The sequence below is a fragment of the Schistocerca nitens genome, chromosome 7 (assembly GCF_023898315.1).
Source record: "Schistocerca nitens isolate TAMUIC-IGC-003100 chromosome 7, iqSchNite1.1, whole genome shotgun sequence".
NCBI classification, from domain to species: Eukaryota; Metazoa; Arthropoda; class Insecta; order Orthoptera; family Acrididae; genus Schistocerca; species Schistocerca nitens.
The window spans coordinates 618,832,673-618,853,429 of NC_064620.1; the positions used below are offsets into that span (position 1 = coordinate 618,832,673).

The 20,757-nt window shown below is 43.6% G+C and overlaps 1 protein-coding gene across 1 annotated transcript in view; it reads left to right on the forward strand.

Moving 5' to 3' along the window:
* Nucleotides 1–20,757, forward strand: part of LOC126195791 (trichohyalin-like) — an 83,836-nt gene that overhangs the window by 50,246 nt on the left and 12,833 nt on the right. The gene's annotated exons all lie outside the window — the stretch shown is intronic.

The following is a 20,757-nucleotide window of genomic DNA, read 5'->3' on the forward strand; positions in this document are numbered from 1 at the left end:
GTTCTGTCGACTTCACTTTGGTTTTTGTGAATACACAGTTTTATTTACAAAACTCCACATTTCCATGCCACAGAGGGTGACACACAACAGTACGTAAACAGACAGTTTCGAGGTCCAAAGTGAATAATATCTCACTAATTCATGTTGATATAGTTATGGATGTGTTACAGATACTTCATATTTCATTAAAACAGACTTTCGTGATAGTGTTATTGCAGCAAGTGTTATTTCATTTGTACTAGGGCAATGCGTATTTTAACAGAAGTTCCCATTAATTTACTAAACACAACAAACATCACTCACCAAAAATATATTCTCATTATCTCAAACAGTCGGACAATGCTCAAGTAGTTTATCGACTCCACACCTGTAGCAACCTACTGGCTCTACGTTAAAGATGTCAAACCACGTCTGAAGTGCATTTTGGTCTGGAAACGAATTTTCTTAACGGTTGTTTGGTAAGGAGTGGGGAAGGTAATCATCTGAGAGCATAAAACCAGAATTTGGTGAGGTATGATTTCCCAAACAACCTGCCGGATAGTTTTGGTTTTGAAATTAGTGCGTCTTAGTGTAGCAACAAGTGATGCAATTCTGTCTGCTTTTGTCTTACACTCATACCAAAAGGTGTCTCAGTTGTAGGCATACACACTGCAATGGACACGCCTCTGGGAAAGGAGCTCCTAGTGCACGGCACCGACGCTAAGTGTGTTACCACTGAGCTTTGTTCGAGCATTTCGACCCTCACATTAATTTCTTCTTAAGAAGTTGACGCAACGGAATCATACCTTGCGTAGAAGTATTAACGCAGTAGTAATCACAGTTTAATTTTTGTTGCTTTGAATTTGAGCATGGAGTAATCCTATTCCCGACTCGAATCTGTGGAAAATCATGCCAATACGATCGTTCTTAAGGAAGAAAACGTTTTCTGCAATGTTTTGCCCAAAGGCACTCGTCCCACACACGACATATTCAGAGCTGTCTCTGCTGCCTTCATCCCCTCTATTAAACCCAAAGCGAATAGTGTCGCAAATGTTAGCCCTTTTCCCCACTTACGAATATTTTACAGTTATAACCACGTTAATCGACTATTTATCATTGTCCCTTTTTTATGAAGCAAATATTGTCTATTTCTACATTTTATATATATATATATATATATATATATATATATATATATATATATATATATATATATATATATATATATATATGTATATATATATATATATATATAAATAATCGTTTTATTACAGATCAATGTCAAGCATTAAACGAAATGGGAGTACATATAAAAAAAACTTATGTGACAAGCCGTAATGCTTACGGATAATAAACTGTGTTAGAAAGAATATACATTGCTAATCAGACATATGTAGGGTAAGAAGCATTATTAAACAGTAGTAAAGGGAGCGAAAGGTAGAAATAGTGTTATGTTTGCATAATACTGCATTGTCATCACACTAAAGTGACAGTGAACCAAGTTACTTAAAGAACGTCAATCATAGCGTCGCAAAACGAATAATAAGAAACCGCAAAACTAGTATGGAACCTAGTTAATAAAACTTAGTCTGGTGTAAAATACATACTAATCAATCTAAAACCTACTCATTCAAATGAAAAATTTAAGTTAACATGCCGCTGAAAAACCTTATTTCAACGTCTTTGTCTTATCGACGGCAGTAATCTTGGTCACAAGTAGTGTAATTCTATTATGCTTACATGATCAATAGAACGATCAAGTTGATAGCAATACTCCAAAAGTAGTAACCAGGTACTGACAGTTAACAATTCGTCACACTTGTAAAATATACAGCGTATAGCACTCTTATTGTAAATGTGATCTAGCGAAGGGTTGATTAGGTTAATTACACTCAATGACATGCTTAATCACTACTTATTAGGACGGAGGAAAGTCTAACAACCAATATCACCATCACACCATGGGTACTCATTCGTTTCGCTTATCCATATACAGCAGTTCTTGTATAAAATTAGTACTTAAAATATAAGCTATACACTGATTACGGGAACAAGCATAAGAGTGGAAAGAAGAATTATTCTGGACGCAAGGCCTCGTAAGTGATTTGGATGAAACTGACTTCACAGCGAAAGGCGATAATGTGTCAAGTATGGAGTGTGACAAGGGAAAGAGAATTCTCTACCGAATTGACCACATAGTGAAGTCCATAGTAGATATAACCGAACACAAATGCATGAACTACTACCTTATAATCGACGGACAAATCTCCATAAATAGGTGTGTCAATCCAAGTACATGAATTCACATAACGTAGAGGCCAATCGTCAACCACCATATGGAAAACCACGAGAATCTGTACGGATGATCTCTTTTGAAGTCGCTATGCCAGATACAAATTTCTGTATTGGATGTGGTTCATTCGCCAACTGCATTTCTAAGCCAGTCTTCACGTTGTTTAGGCCTTCATAGAGATTTAAAATGGTAAAAAAATCATAACCCCGATATGTTCTGGAGGCACATTCGTTTTTCGGTGTACAGAAAAATCTTAATGACGATGATTAACAACTTATTAGAGCAAATCCAACAAACTACATGACAATCAACTCAAGAGGACAATCGTCGATCGCAATATGGAAAACCATGAGAATCCGTATGGATAATTGGTATCCGATAATCGTTAACAGGCCGATGTCTCTCGCGATAACGCGTCATGTAATCAATGGAATAATATGTCCTACTTACACCACAACTTTTGCAAATATTTATCGCTGTTTATCTGCACTTCCGAAAAATACTATTAATTTAAAAGTGAGTGGTTATTTCCTGTTCATACAGTAGTTAGTACTGCTCTATACTGGATGTCAAACGAAACCGAAAGTAATATTTATAGAACTGGATCGATGTCTAGTAATCAAGCTATAAATCTCAAAACCACCACCCACCCCCCTTAAATCCTACCACAAAAATCTGTAAAACCGAAGTTGGAATCTAACACTTCCCTTGACCTATATAGGTCAACAACAACTAACGATACCAAACCAGCCATAGCCACAACCACAGCTTGCTATCAAACACTTCGCCGAAGTCATGTAAGTCAGCAGCAAAGTAAAATACCAAATCAATACAAACCAACAAAATAACCACAACCAAATGAAACTCCCATACGACCCACAACCCAACCCAACCCACCCTCCCCCCCAAAAATAAAAGACGCATAAACCAAGAAAAACCAAAAAAAGCACTATCACCACCGTAACAAAAAATCCTCTACATAAAATAAAAAACCACCACCCCAAAATCCCTCTACAAACTTCAACAACTAAAGACATCCCCCTAACCCAAGCCGCAGCCACCAACGCCCCACCCAACACCTAACTAACCCTATACATCCCACTAACGCCCTTAAAAACCCTGAACATACAGTAGCCCTCATGGATGCTCTTCCACCAGATGAGACTGAAGGTTAGAAGAGCGCCTCTTCCCCTCCTCATTACTGACTTAACTGCCACCCAAAACCCCTCTATAGCACTCGTACAGGCCCCCATCTCATCATTCTTAAACTCAACAATGTGGTTCAGTAGTAAGTGATTGTACACTTGCTGACCCAACCACCTATAAGAAAATTGGTCAAACTATAGTGGTACCCTCTTCAATAAAATCCTCCTTCAATCCCACTAATTCGCTTTTTGTCTCGCCCTCCAGAACCCTAAATACACATTCTGAAACCCCCCTGATACCACACCACCACCTCCTCCTCCTCCTCCTCCTCCTCCTCCTCCTCCTCCTCCCATCCCCCCCCCCCCAACCATAAACCAACCAAACACTTACCCCTCCCACACTTTCTCTTCCCAATCTGCGACTCATCAATCTCCACAACAACACCCAGTCCACCCAACCTAGCCCCATACTTAATACATTCAGAACATACCTCACAACAATAATACCAATTAAGCACCGTTGTCTCACACTCACCTCATGCGCACAGAAACTGTGAGAGGATTTATAAAAAAAAATGATACGTCATAAACACTATTTCTCGCATGGCCAACCTAGACTTCTCGAACCAGGAACCTCGTCTAATGGAGCGCCATAGGTTATCCTTACGACATCTCTGCATATAGCCATCCCTGGTCCGAGAAGCCGGAAGTTTAGTAAGCCTCATTTCTTCACGACACACTGAACACTTCACGACTTCAGCCAACAAGCCGAAAAGCTGTAGAAATTTTAGGAAATACGGAAGCGTCCGATCCCGCCCGTCTGCTTTGACCCATGACGTCACAAATATGGCGGAAACAAAAACACACACACACACACACACACACACACACACACACACACACACACACACACACACACACTTTCCACAAGAAGCCTAATGACACTAACGGGACAAGCGCGGGAAATGGGGTGTTTTGGGTGGGGGGCAAACTAAATATAAACAAATTTAGACGCCTTGCGTAGCTACAACGTGGAAGTGAAGACAGCCATCCATGAATACCCACCCACCTCCCCACGGGTCGTAACCCCTGCAATCCATAGAAGGTAAAGATGCTTCAGTAGCTGATTAGTGTGTCTTTTTTAAAAATAAATCTCACGGGATAGAACGAACAGATCAGAAAGATAAATATAATAAACTAAAACAGAAATTGGAGGAAACATAATTAACATAAGTAATAAGTGTTTTTAAATTTTAAAAATCTCACGAGATAGAACGAACAGATCAGAAAAGTAAATAAAATAAGATAAAACAGAACTGGAGACAGCCACACTCAAACCAAACTCCGCGCCGTCATGACGTCACACACGACAACACCCTTACGTCTCGGGTCAAAGCCGACGTGTGGGATCGGACGCTTCTGTCGACGACGACAGACAACGCACTGTCCCCCATCATATCCATAACTACCAAAGACATGAACAAAGCACTTTACCAAAATTCACACACGACGAACAGAAAAAAATACAATGACGTAGACAGAACAAAACCAAAATCGTTAACTCACTAAAAATATTACACTGAAAGCAGTCACCAACGATACCACACACGTGCAATGCTACCACGGAAATTAACCTCATACGCCAAGTAACACGCTACCCATAAACACACCACCAGAGAGAGCCACCGACCGCAACAATACGCCACATATAAACACGCCACACATGCAAACTAAACCAAAAACATTCCCTAAAACACAACACAAACACACTATCAGCGCTCACATTCTTACTACCTTTAAAAAATCGTTTGCTATCGGTAGAAACAATTGTTGGAAGCTTATCGCAGAAAATGTCTTCGCCCACTGCAACAAGTAATGACCTGCTCGTGAATTTCCTTAACTAAATTTACGTCCGTTGTCTGTGCTCATCCCGAAAATGCTGAGAACATTTGTTACTTTGGTCGGTTTCAAAACTTTCCTTCAGTCTTCACCACACGGGCTTTCCGAGTCAGATGGGTAAAACACCTTCTGTCGAATAACGGAAATAAAACCTCTGATGCAAAAATAAACAGCACAGCCACTTCTGATTAAAATGAAAAAATCAACCATCAATCGAATGTAAATAGGCAAATACCGTAAAATGTAGCTCGTTTTATATTTACTGTCAAAATAGTCGCAATGAGCGTGCTATTATGCACATTGTCTCAGAGGAAAGTTTTAATCAGTAAGCATCACATGTTTATAAGAACTAATACGTGGACACTGCTGTTTTCAGTGAAGCTAAGAAGTTGCCTTATTTGATGGACTTAACAGCACTGCAAAATACAATACGCAGGAAATATAAACGACTTCACTTACTGTGGTAGTTGACTGGAAAAGCTCGGAAAACTTTGGTAACAGGAAAACGTTTGGAAAACCTTGGAGAAACTACTCACCCGGGAAACTTGAAAAACTACTGAACCGGGAAACTTCAAAAATTACTGGAATAATAGAAAAACTTCAAAAACTACTGGAATAATAGAAAAACTTCAAAAACTACTGGAATAATAGAAAAACTTCAAAAACTACTGGAATAATAGAAAAACTTCAAAAACTACTGGAATAATAGAAAAACTTCAAAAACTATTGGAATAATAGAAAAACTTCAAAAACTACTGGAATAATAGGAAAATTTCAAAAACTAGTAAACAGGAAACTTAAACTAGTGGAACAACAGGAAACCAAAAACTACTGAAATAACAGGAAAACTACAGGAACAAATGGAAAAACTGGAAACGCAGAAAGTAACTTGAGCAAGTAGTACAGCACTCCAACAGCAAGCGTAGCAGGCAGCGGAATAACGTACAGCCGTTCGTTTCGTCCGTCGCAGCAGTCAACAAGATCACGTGACTCGAGAGTACCGCCTCTCGTGGTGCCTCGCTTGCACCAGCCGACTGATCGACCAACCGACAAATTGGACGTGTGTCCGTGCTTTGACCGACCGAACGACTAACTTTCATTGTCGGGAAGTCGGGCGCTTCGGACCACACATCATTAATTCATTAAGTTTACATGAACATAATTTATTTTATTTGTTTTGCCTTTGCTTTATCATGACATATTTCCTCAGGAAGCTATGAATCACTTTGCAGGTTTCAAGAAACATTTTAGACAATAATTGTGGGGATCCATTACGCCGAATTTCAGGTCTTCACAAATTATGCCAATGCCTAGAAATCGTGATGTAGCTAACAGTCTCTCTCGCAGTTTACAGCTAACAGTTTCATGGAAAAGAGTAGCAATGATCCAGAATTCTTAATTTTCTATCATAGATACAAAGAGATCTATAGGAGGGTGCTGATTACTGCAAAAATTCATATAATGACAAAATAATATATAATGTAGAGAATAAAAGAAAAGCAGTCTCGGATGTTATAAAAAAGAAAACGGGAAGAGGCAAACAAACACAGAATAACATATTGCTAATGGAGGGGGATAAGGTAATAAATGATCCACAACACTTAGCAAACTATGTAAACGGGCATTTTTCAAGTATTGCAGAGAAGTTACAGCAAATATGCCCCTAAACAAATATAATTCCTATAACAATGTACAATGATGTTACTTCCAACCTCAGAGAATGCAGTCAATAAAAATGATCAAAAACTAAAAAATAAAAGTTAGTAGGTTTAGATGAAGTACCGATGTGTATACTGAAACAATGCATAGGTATTATACAAGGCCCCGTAACAAATATAAGAAATGAAACCTTCAGAAATGGCTCTGGTTCAAATGGCTCTGAGCACTATGGGATTTAACATCTGAGGTCACCAGTCCCCTAGACCTTAGAACTACTTAAACGTAACTAACCTAACGACATCACATACATCCATGCCCGGGGCAGGATTCGATCCTGCGACCGTAACGGTCGCGCGGTTCCACACTGAAGCGCCTAGAACCGCTCTGCCACACCGGCCGGCTAACCCTTCACATCAGGGACATTTCCAGAGCAGTTAAAACAGGCAAGAGTTGTACGTTTGCTTAAGAAAGGTAACGCAGAAGACATAGAAAACTACCATCCCATTTTCCTGCTGCCAGCATTCTCAAAAATAATAGAAACAATTATGAAAGGCAGATTAATGAATTACCTCAATAAATACAATCTTTTAAGCGAATCATTTTGGTTTCCAAAGTGGCAAAAATACAGTCAGTCATAGTAGAATTCACAATCGATGTACTTAATGCTCTCGATAAGGATGAGAGTGTCACAGGCATATTTTTGGATCTTTCTAAGGCCATAGGATTCGCTTAAATAAATTAGAAGTATTAGTAATGAGAAGGGTAGCTAATGACTGGTTTCGATCGTATCTAGCATACAGGGTACAGAGAGTAGAGATAACACATACTTTATATGGATCTAAACATTTAGTAAAACACCTATCAGAACCAAAATACATCAATATAGGTGTTCTGCAAGATTGTATATTAGGACCAATACTATTCCTGATATACATCAATGAGTTTCCCAGCAGTGTTACTCATGGTGAAAAAATTCTATTTCCTGATGACAGCAATATTTTAGTCACTGAGATGACAAGAGAACTCCTTGCAGAGAAAGCAAATGAAACTCTCAAGGAAGTTTATGATTGGCCAATAAGCAATAAAGTGACATTGAACGAAAAGAAAATTAATGCTATGAATTTCAGTTTGAAGAGGGAAAAGACAATGTCAAATTAAATGTAGCTGGTACCTCTATAGACTGTGTAACAAATGTAAAATTTCTAGGAATGAATATTGATTCTCAGTAGAAGTGGTGTGAACACACAAAGGTACTTGCAAACGGAATGCCATCAGCATGTTACGCACTCAGAATCCTATCATCAGTATGTAACGTGCGAGGTGTTTTAGTTAGACATTATTCATATGTACACTCAATTCTTGCTACTGAGCCGTGGCTGGCTCGTGTTATGCTTTTCATTAAACCTCGGTTGCTATTCTGTGATTAGTCTCCCGCAGTTATCGCGATTATGCTGTTATCCTCTTCCTCCGCGAGTCGCAGCAGCATCGTGTATCGATATTTGCACCCTTGTACTCGTGCTTATCGTTTCTGGCTGTGCTGTGTGCGGGATGTTGCTCGTTTGGCATGGAGCAGCGAGGAAGTCTCCGTGTCGCATGTCTGGCGGCGTCCACGCGCGGTCGGAGTGTGAGGGGCTGTTCCCACTGCTACGAGGTCCGTGGCTCACCGATCCCGGACACGAAAGTTTAGTCTTTACTTAATCTACCAGCCAGCCCCAACTGTTCACAATGTGTCCTTTGAATTTCGCTGTGGGCTGTTGGGACATTCCTGTGAGCAACAACGTGTGTTTTCAAGTTGACGAAATTCTAGCCGCCCTCCTGTGGAGTTTAAATTAATTTGATTATTTCGGAATTGAAGTGCACCAGCAAAATCTTCTGCCTTGTGGCCGTTAGCGTTCCAGTTACCTGCCCTGGCAGGCAGAATATTTTTCTCGTCGTGTTGTGGCTGTCCAGCATGGTATGTAGTTTGACAGCTGAATGTGTAATTCGTTGTGAGTGCCGATACCTTCTGCGTTGTTCCATTGAGCTCCCTATAGCGTGCTGGTCGGCTGGAGCGGAAGTTATCCTGTCCCTGGGACCGTTGACTGTCTGTCAATTGGGTTGCTATCAGATTGAGATGGGCCGACTGCCTGTCTCACTTAAGCGAACGTTAGTGTTTGAATTCCAGGTTGACCTTTGGAAACTTCTGACCGCCGTTTGATGTGCTGCCTTTTCTTATTTATCCATGTTGTTTGCTTCTGTATGGCTTCTAGCCGATTTTAAATTAAAGTCGGTTTGGCCTTTAGGCGTGAGATTGTTTGGGCCTTTAGCCTAATTTAGAGAAATGTTTCAAGTGAGGCCTTCTGCCTTTTAAAATTCTAATTCTTATTTTTGAGTCTTAAGTGATTGGCCTTCAGCTGGTTTTAAATTAGTTGTTTTGCTCTTGAAGCGTGAGATTGAAAGGCGCATTTAACAGGGAGTTAAGTTCTAAATTTAATGTTTGGCTTGCTCTGTTTTTAATGTTTTCTTATTCCTGTAATGTTTGTCAAATGAATAAAGTAGTACGTTCGAGTGTAATTGACAGCCACTCATTTTGGCCCCTTTCCACAAATTAAACTATCTGTCCTGTGCTGCGGGTATAGCAGGGGATCTCACTGGTTGGCCTTGGATTATTCCGGGCACACCTTTTCCTTTACATTCGCTCCTGAGGAGAAGTTTGGCCTTTGCGAATGCGCTAAACCTATTGTACATCGAACTGTTGGCGCTTTGGTCGTTGAGGCTGCAGCTGACGACTATGATCTGGCCCATCTATTGCCCCATCAGGCTTCTAAGTTACGCGATTTGTTGCACAGTTTTCCCCAGCTCCTGAGTGGTCACTTGGGTGTTACTAACTGTTTTGGTTGGCAGGAGAGCCAACACTGTGTTACTAGAAGCAGGCCGAAATGCACGCGTTTTAGCTCACGCAGGCTGGCGTGAGGTCTGGAACAGTACAAGGAAATTAGAATTTAGAAAAACGGACGTAGCTAGTGCAATACTTAACTTTAATCCATTAATGGTGAACGTCGGTCTTGACGGTACATTATTCAATATCAATACTAACTGATAATGGCGCCTTGCTAGGTCGTAGCAAATGACGTAGCTGAAGGCTATGCTAAACTATCGTCTCGGCAAATGAGAGCGTAAGTAGGCAGTGAACCATCGTTAGCATAGTCGGTGGTACAAGTGGGGCGAGTGCTAGGAAGTCTCTCTAGACCTGCTGTGTGACGGCGCTCGCCCTGCAATCACTGATAGTGGCGACACGCGGGTCCGACGTATACTAACGGACCGCGGCCGATTTAAAGGCTACCATCTAGCAAGTGTGGTGTCTGGCGGTGACACCACATTCCTCCCCCGCAAATCGGCGTACGGTGGTGGCATAAGGATTCCGCCCGCCGTGGGGAGGACCCCATGTTGACGTATGCGACGAGGTGGGGAGCCTAACAACAGGCGAAGCTGTTCCACCCGCACCCTGCCATTCGGACCGCGGGGAGCTAGGAAACGTCTCAAAACCTGCTCCAGGGTGCACGCCAACATGCGGTGTATGCGCCCGCAGAGAGACAGGAGGGTCCGAAGGGTCGACCTCCATCGGGCCGGGGCACCCGACGGGCGAAGAGACATATGGTCCGGAGTGGGCAAGAGTTCCACGTCGGAGGACAACTGGTCACGGGAAGCGATCGGCGGCACGTGACCCAGGGAGGCGCCCGGCTGTTGCAGCGACGCGTCCACTGCGGACGTCGCCGGCGGGAGAACAGGCGGTGGAGGCGGCGCGTCGCCATGGGGCAAAATGGAAGGCAACGTCGGTAACACCTGGGGCTGAGACGAGCCAGTAGATGGGTCCCCAGGGCGCTGACCAGACGGCACCGTCGCTGAAAGCAGATGGGGAGCGGCAGATCCCATGCGACGACAGAGGCGCAGCTGGTTGAGATGCCGGCGCACCTCACCAGAGGCCCCCAAACACAAATACATAGCGCGTCCGAGGCAGCGAAGAATCCGCCCTTCGAGCCAGCGCCGTGAACCTCCGTAGTGACGATAGTAGACAACGTCGCCTGCAGCAAAAGCAGGTGTCCTCCGCTGCACAGGAACCTGATGCGACGGATGTAGCAAAGACATCAAGGTTCGATGATGACGACCGTGGAGCAACTCAGCCATCCAGCGACCATCTCGGGGCTGAGAGCGATACGAGGACAAAAAGAGCAATAACGCGTCCTCCCGAGAATGCGACTCTCTTAACTTCAACATCTGTGACTTGAAAGTCCTGAGCAATCATTCAGCGGCACCGTTTGACTGTGGCGAAAACGGCGCGGACGTCAGATGTCGAATACCATTGGCCTTGCAGAATGACGGAAATTATGCGGACATGAATTGTCTGCCATTGTCGGAAACAATAGTCTGCGGAAGACCTTCAATGCAAAAGATAGGAGATAACGCTTGGATGGTGGCAGATGACGTCGTGGAAGACATATGGACAACAAAAGGAAAATTACTGAATGAATCTACCACAACTAACCGTCGAGCATTCCAGAATGGACCAGCAAAATCGATGTGTAAGCGTTGCCAAGGGGAAGTGGCTTTTGGCCATGCAAAGAATTTCCGCAGTGGGGCTGATTGTTGTTCGGCACACACCATGCAAGAAGAGCACATATTCGTAATCGCGGCATCGATTCCGAACCATGTACAGTGCTGACGAGCAAGTTGTTTTGTTCTCACTATACCCCAATATCCTTGGTGGAGAAGCTTTAAGATAGAAGACTGTAACGAACGTGGGACCACGACCCTGGACTGATCATTATCAGAACGCAACAACAAAACACCACGTCGAACAAAAAGTCTCTCCTTGTGAGCAAAAAATCGGCGAACCAATGTGTCCCCGATCCGTGACTTTGACAAGGGCCATTGCGTAGCAACAAAACGCAGAACGGTAGCAAGGACAGGGTCAGCAGCTGTGGCTGCAGCTACAAGGCGAAAATCAATCGGAAACGATTCGACCACGTCATCGGTTGCTACATCAATGAACATGCAAGCAAGTTCGGAAGAATCGAATGCTCTATCCTCAGCAACAGGCAAACGGGACAACGCATCGGCGTTTCCGTGCTTAGCAGTGGACCGATACGAGGTATCGTAGCGGTACTGCGAGAGGAAAATAGACCAGCGAATGAATTTCTGCGCTGTACGTGAAGGTACAGGCTTGTTTGGATGAAAAAGCGATGTCAAAGGTTTGTGGTCTGTGATGATGGTAAAGTGACGACCATACAAGAAATCATGAAACTTTTTAACACCAAATACGAGAGTCAATGCTTCTTTCTCGATCTGTGAATAATTTCTTTGCGCAGACGAGACCAATTTGGACGCAAAGGCAATAGGGCGATGGTGCGATCTATCTTTGTGCGCAAGCACAGCACCGATCCCGAATTCCGATGCATCTACCATCAACAAAAGGGGCTTCTGGGGATCGAATGGCGTAAGGCAAGTATTGGAAAGCAACGCCGATTTCAACTGGAGAAAGGCGCGTTCACATGCCATCGTCCAGACGACGGAACACCTTTACGGCGTAAGCGATGAAGCAGAGCTTAAATGGAGAGGCATGCGGCACATATTTATGATAATAGTTGATTTTTCCCAGCACACTCTGTAGCTGCTTCAAATTCTGCGGCGAAGGCAAGTCTTGTATGGCACGGAGGTGCTCGGGACTAGGATGTATGCCTTGGGCATTGAGTACATATCCCAGGTAGGGAAAGTCACGAGCAAAAAACACACATTTGTCCTTCCGCAAGCGAAGACCATTTTGTCGCAAGACCTGAAATAATGTTCTGCTATTGGCCAAATGTTCTTCTTCCGTCTTTCCGGAGATCACAATATCATCCAGATAATTTGCTGTAGTAGGGACCGATGTACAGTTTGTAGATATTGCTCAAACAATGCAGGGGCGGATGCACACCCGAATGGCAGTCGTTTGAATTGATACAAACCAAGATGTGTGTTAACCACCAAAACGCGCTGGTATTCTTTGTCCACCGGTATTTGCAAGTACGGATCTGCGAGGTCCAACTTCGAAAAATATTTACCCTGGCACAGTTTGTCAAAAAGATCTTCCAGGCAGGGTAAAGTTGCAATCATTAGTTATGGATTCACTGTTGCCTTGAAGTCCACACAAAGTCTCAATTTTCCCGAAGGTTTTGGCAAAAGTACTAAGGGTGATGCCCGGAGAGAATCCTGCACACGTTCAATTGCACCTTGTGATTCAAAATCGTGTAATGTTTTTGCGACCTCATCACGCAATGCGTGGGGAACATTGCGCACTCTGAAAAATTTCGGTTGCGCGTTTACTTTCAGTTCCAAATGTGCTTTATAGTTCTTAGCGCAACCGAGGCCCAGTGCAAAAATGTCTGCAAATTCATCACATAGAAGAGAAACACTGTCTGAAGGCACAGTCTGGTTCACTGATAGGACCTGATTTACTATAGACAAGTTAAACAACTGAAATAAATCTAAACCAAACAAGTTCACTGTAGAAGAAGAACGAAGGACATAAAATGACACAAGTTATGTTTGTCCTTTGTATGTTGCAAGAAGGCTGCATTGTCCTAACACAGGGATCTCTTGACCTGAATAACTAGTTAACTTAACATTTGCGGCATGCAACGGAGGTGTTCCCAGCTGTTTGTACGTGTCTTGATTGAGCAGTGAAACTGCAGCTCCGGTATCGAGCTGAAATGGTATCACTTTGCCGTTAATGTCCAAGTCTACAAAAAGTTTATTGTCCTGCTGATGACAAGAGCGACTGTCTCGTGTGACGTGAACTGACACTGGTACATAATCACTTGCGACTTGACGGGATTTCCGGCGATGTCGACGCACACTATTTGTGGGACGAACACAGTCACTGTTAGAGAGAGTGGCACTGAGCGGAGTGGAATGAACTACATGAATTTCCATGGCTGAAGTTTCACGAGCCTGGGTATCCTTGGTTCGAATTCGGCGCGAAGCAAAGGGCCTGGAATGGTTGTGAGTTTCTGATCTGAGCTTTTTCTGGCAAACACTCTGAACATGTCCTTCTTTATTACAGAAAAAGCAAATAGCCTCGCGTGACAGGCAATTCTCACGCGAATGTCTAGTAGCACACCGCGGGCATGATTTTAGCACTGCATTTCCTTGCCTGCGTGGCACACGTGGCTGAGAGCCTGGCGGCAGCGGCACGGCCGGGCGCGAGGGCTGTTTACTGCTCCGTGCAGCTCGCCCGGCGTGTTGGTTAACCTGACACACGGCTGGTGAAGATTCAAATGATTCCTGAGCAAAGTCAAGTGTGACCTGCCGATCCACTATGTCCATCATTTGTAGAAAGGAGGGATTGACTAGTTTCAAAATCTGTTCCCTTATACTAAGATCAGAAACGTTCTGTGCAATTGCATCACGTACCATAGTATCTGAATCAGGGAGTCCACATTGACACTCAAAAGCACAATCCCTAGTAAGGCCTTGCAAGGTTGCAGCCCACTCCCGATTAGTCTGACCTGCCATACGTTTTGTATGAAAGAAGGTATACCTCTTCGCAACTACATTGACTGGTTCTTTGAAATATGCATCGAATGCAGAGAAAATTTCGTCGTAGGACAGAGTTTCTACGTCGCGTCGGGGAAATAATTTGTCTATCACATGGTACGTGGTCACCTCAACGGATGATAACAAAAAAGGCTGCCGCTCGTTACCTTGAATTCTATAGGCGGCGAGATGGAATCCAAATTGGCGTGACCACTCCGTCCAGCTTTCCAGTGCAGCATCAAAAGGTCGGAAAGTTGGTGCAACAGCGTGTTGTGGCTGCGTTAGCGGTGGAGCGGCTGCTGCCGCATCGTTTTGCATCAGACGTTGACCCTGGACGAGCTGTCCAAGGGCATCCAGAAAGGCCTGCGTCTGCTGGTTCTGTAAGCAATAAAATTCGGACAGTACATCTGGAGATTGTGGCGAAGCCATTACACAAGCAAATCAGGGCAATATCGATAAGAACGCGGTTGTGCCCCGTCGCAAATGTTTTGGTTGGCAGGAGAGCCAACACCATGTTACTAGAAGGAGGCCGAAAGGCACGCGTTTTAGCTCACGCAGGCTGGCGTGAGGTCTGGAACAGGACAACGAAATTAGAATTTAGAAAAACGGACGTAGCTAGTGGAATACTTAACTTTAATTCATTAATGGTGAACGTCGGTCTTGACGGTACATGATTCAATATCAATAGTAACTGATAACGGCGCCTTGCTAGGTCGTAGCAAATGACGTAGCTGAAGGCTATGCTGAACTATCGTCTCGGCAAATGAGAGCGTATTTTGTCGGTGAACCATCGCTAGCAAAGTCGGTTGTACAACTGGGGCGAGTGCTAGGAAGTCTCTCTAGACCTGCCGTGTGGCGACACTCGGTCTGCAATCACTTATAGTGGTGACATGCGGGTCTGACGTATACTAACGGACCGCGACCGATTTAAAGGCTACCACCTAGCAAGTGTGGTGTCTGGCGGTGACACCACACTAACGTTCTTGATTATCATATCCATCTGTGTGACAACATTCCGGTTAGGCAGTTCCCAAATCGCTTCTCACCCCCTTGATTATCATATCCATCTGTGCGACAATATTCCGGTTAGGCAGCTCCCATATCGCTTCTCACCCCCTAAAGTGAAGATACTCAAGTCTAAAATATGTCAGATGCTCCAACAAGAAGTGATTAGGCCTTCTACATCTGCTTATCCGTCCCCAATATTTCTTGTACATAAAGATGAGGGCGCGATTTCAGACCTGTAGTTGCCTACCGCCGTTTGAACGTTAGGGTTGTCCTTGCTTTGCTGGCGCTAATTGGTTTACGGTCTTCGATTTGAATAAGGCCTATTATCAGATTCCCTTGGCTGAAGAATGTAAACATGTTACTGCGTTTTGTACTGATTGGAACTTGTTTGAGTTTAACAGAGTTCCTATTGGGCTAGCGACTGGTGCAGCTGTGCTTACTCGTTTTCTGGATAATATCCTTGGCGACTTGAACTTAGTCTGTGCGTACAACTATTTGGACGACTTAGTTATCTATCTGTATCTGTTCGTTTCAGGACCATTTGGAGCATATCTAGCAAGTTCTTTTAAGTTACAGGCAGCCGGGTTGACCGTTAAGCCTAGTAAGATGACGCTAGCCAAGCAGCAGGTAGCTTTCTAGGGTCATATAGTGTCAGGTCAGAGTATTTGCATCGACCAAGAGCGAACTAAAGCCTTGCGGGCTTTGCCTTCACCTACTGATAAGCGAAGAATTGCTAAATACACAGGCATGGCGAACTAATGTAGGCGTTTCGATCCCAATTTTACTCAGTTGGCGGCACCCTTAAATCAGTTACGGCGGAAGGGCGCGCGTTTTGAATGGGGACCCGCCCACGAAACCGTCTCTGAGCACATTAAGGAGCAATAGCCAGTCCTCCGGTTCTTGGAGTACCCGGTTTTAATAAAAGGTTTGTTGTTCAAACTGACGCTTTTAATGCCGGTATTTCAGCTGTTCTCCTCCAGGAGTTTGAGAGGCAGATACAGCCTCTAGCCTACGCATCGGTTAACTGATGCCGAACTTAGGTACTCTGTCTACGAGTGCGAGGCTTTGGCCGTTTTATTTGCGTTGGAGAAGTACCGCTTCCACCTTGAACGTCGGGTTTTCCAATTAGAAACGGACAAGCAGTTGGGTGTTGGCTAGGTCGCGTAAAACTGGACATGTTGCCAGATGGGCGGTACGTATTTCGGTATTTCAGTATAAAGTTAAACATGTGAGAGGCTCTGAAAATATCCTTGCGGATGTCCTCAGCCGGATGTTCGCCGAAACTACACCTAGTAAGGGAAACCAGCAGGTAGAGGGAGACAGTCTTAATTGTAGAGTGTCGGGTGAAATTCCCCTCTTGTGTGAGGAGGTTGCTCAGCATCGGGATCAGGACTCTGTTTGGGCCCAGATTAAGCAACGTGTGTTGGCAGGAGAGCAGTCGGATGAGTGTGTTGTTAAGAGTGGCATTCTCTGTAAGAGGGTGGGCGATGCTAAGCAGTGCAAGATCTGTTTGCCTGTAGCTTTGGTGCGCCCTGTTTTTCGTTATTTAGGACCTTTACCTAGTAATAAGAAGGGTCATCGATATGTGCTAGTTATTATCGAGGCGTTCTCCAGATTTACTTGGCTCCTACCGAGCCATAACGTTATTGCTCCCACCACTATTTCTCTTTTAACTAATGTCTTCAGTGTTTTTGGCCCACCTAAGTAGCTAGTTAGCGATAATGCTCCTGCTTTCCTTTCGGCTCCTTTCAAGGCCTTCTGTTTTCAGAACGGTGTCAAGCTTATCACAACCACCCCATATTATCCGCAGGGGTCCTATGCGGAAAGAGTTAACCGAAATCTTAAGTCAGAATTGATTATTTATCATCAGAAAACGCCTAGTAAATGAGACTCCAGTCCTCCTTGGCTTAGTTTTGCCTTTAATACCGCGTCATGAAGTTTTGCGAGCTACGCCCGCCTCCTTGATCCTTTCGTATCCCATTAATTCCCCTCTTTCGAACTTGTGGGGAATTCAAGATCTTATTCCACGAGATATTTAGTCCTCAAGTTATCAAGGGAAACTGGAACCAGGCCAGACGAAATATACTCAGAGCACATAATAAACAAGCTGAGCGTTATAGTAGTAATCGAGAAATTTTTAAGGGCAGGCCAGGGGATCAAGTCTATGTCCGCAATTTCCTGGGGAGGCAGGTGCGTGGCGGGAATCTTAGTAAATTTACTCCCCGTTTTCTGGGGTCTTGCACCATGATGCGTATGTTAGGCCCGGTAAATCTGTTGGTCAAGGATATTGTTCGGGTAACCAGTATCGGGTTCACCTTAGCCAAGTTAAGTTCAGGTAGCTTAGGGTATGAGTCACCCCCTCCCTGTGTTAAGGGGGAAGGTTGAGCTGTGGCTGGCCCGTAATATGTTTTTCATTAAACCTTGGTTGCTATTCTGTGATTAGTCTCCCACACTTATCGCGGTTATGCTGTTATCCTCTCTCTTCACGAGTCGCAGCAGCAGCATGTATCGATATTCGCACCCTTGTACTATCTTTGGCCTCACGCTTATCGCTTCTGGCTGTGCCCTCTTCGTGTGGAGCAGCGAGCAAGTCTCCATGGTGCGGGTCTGGCCGGGGCCGCTGGCGGCACTCACGTGTGGTCGGAGTGTGAGGGGCTGTTCCCATTGCTACGAGGTCCTTGGCTCACCGATCCCATACACGAAAGTTCAGTCCTTACTTAATCTACCAGCCAGCCCCAACTGTTCACATTGTGTCGTTTGAATTTCGTTGTGGGCTGTTGGGACATTCCTGTGAGCAACAATGTGTATTTTCAAGTAGGTGAAAAACTAGCCGCCCTCCTATGGAGTTTAACTTAATTATTTTTGAATTGAAGTGCACCAGCGAAATCTTCTCCCTTGTGGCCGTTAATGTTCTGGTTACCTGCCCTGGCGTTGACGTAAATTCAGGCAGTGTATTTTTCTCGCGGTTCTAGGCGCTACAGTCTGGAACTGCGCGACCACTACGGTCGCAGTTTCGAATCCTGCCTCAGCCATGGATGTGTGTGATGTCCTTAGGTTAGTTAAGTTTAAGTAGTTCTAAGCTCTAGGGAACTGATGACCTCATCAGTTAAGTCCCATAGTGCTCAGAGCCATTTGAACCATTTGTATTTTTCTCCTTGTGTTGTGGCTGTCCTGCACGACATGTAGTTTGACAGCTGAATGTGTAATTCGTTGTGGGCGCCAATACCTTCTGCGTTGTTCCATTGAACTCCCTGTTGTGTGCTGGTCGGGTGGAGAGGAAGTTATCCTGTCGCTTCATCAGGTGACTGTCTGTCAGTTGGGTTGCTGTCGGAGTGAGAATTGTTGGGCCATCTGCCTGTCTCACCTAAGCAAGCGTTAGTGTGTGAATTCCAGGCCGACCCTAGGAAAGTTCTGAGCGCCGTTTGATGTGCTGCCTTTTCTTATTTGTCCTTGTTGTTTGTGTATGGTTTCTAGCCGATTCTGAAGTACATTTGTTTTGCCCTTAACGTGTGAGATTGTTTGGGCCTTCAGCCTAATTTAGAGAAATGTTTTAAAGACGAGGCCTTCTGCCTTTTAAAATTCAAATTCATGTGTTTGAGTCTTAAGTGATTGGCCTTCAGTTGGTTTTAAATTAAAGTTGTTTTGCCCTTTAAGTGTGATACTGAAAGGCGCATTTAGCCGGGAATTGAGGTATAAAATTAATGTTTGGCTAGCTCTGTTTGTAATGTTTTCTTATTCTTGTAATGTTTGTCAGATGAATAAAGTAGTATGTTCGAGTGTAATTGACCGCCACTCATCTGTCCTGTCCTGCGGGTATAGCAGGGGATCTCAGCTATGTCATATTTTTTTGGGGAACAAAAATGGCTCTGAGCACTATGGGACTCAACTGCTGTGGTTATCAGTCCCCTAGAACTTAGAACTACTTAAACCTAACTAACCTAAGGACATCACAAACATCCATGCCTGAGGCAGGATTCGAACCTGCGACCGTAGAAGTCGCACGGTTCCGGACTGCGCGCCTAGAACCGCGAGACCACCGCGGCCGGCGTTGGGGAACAAATGAACAAAAAATGAACAAAATTTTCAAACTCTAGAAAAGAACCATAAGAATAATAACCAAAAATAGTAGTCGAGCTCATTGTAAAGATCTGTTCAAAACACTGGGGATTTTACTGCTCGATGGGAATACATTTACCAGTCAGTTGTACACATCAAAAATAACATTGGTAATTACTGCACAAACAGCTTTGTCCATGACCATGGAACAAGAGCTGAGCTCAACTTACATTTGCCAAGAAAAAATAAACATAAAAGTCAAAACAGCATTTTCTACCAAGGAATAAAACTGTACAATAAAATACCAAAAGAGATTAAAGGAATTGCAAAAATACACTTATTTAATACGGCAGCTAAAATGTATCTGTTATGCATTACATTTTATACAGTGAAGGATTACTTAGATAAAACGGTAGGGGTTTGGTAAAGAACAGTTATACAAATAAATAACAATAATGATTATAAAACATCCAACATTCCATCTAACACCTACACATTATGTTTTTTTCCTTATTTTTTCTTTTTCTAGAAATACTTACCCGCAAGCTATGCATAGCACAATACTAACACCTCTTCCTCTTTCTGAGCTCAACACTATAGAGGGATGCTGACTCACTTTTTCAGGATTGCAGATGGGAAGTTGCAGCACAAAAAATGGCTCAGATATCACCTGTGTGTGTGTGTGTGCGCGTGTGTGTGTGTGTGTGTGTGTGTGTGTGTGTGTGTGTGTGTGTGTAGTGAGTGAAGTGTTATGAAACAATGTGTGTATAGTGTGTACAGTGACTGGTAGTGAAATATGAGTGATCAGTGTGGCATTACATTATTTAATAATTTTTTTAAAAAAGTATTGTATATCAGGAATAAATCTAATGATTGTCTCTGACTAGAAGTCTGTAAATGTACGTGTATACGAATTAGCTTATTTTAAATTGGTCGTAACTTGTAAATAGTTTGACATGTCCCATATCCATGTAAAACCAGATCTACAGATGAAAAAAGCTACTAACTACTACTACTACTACTACTACAACTACTACTACTACAACTTCACGACTGCATCTTCTGTATTTTCTGAAAAGCAGTTTTCATCCATTCCAAAAATCTTCGGGTCCCAGCTCCGTGAGTAACACAGTGTAGTTGCATTTCTTCCATTGCATTATCCATTTC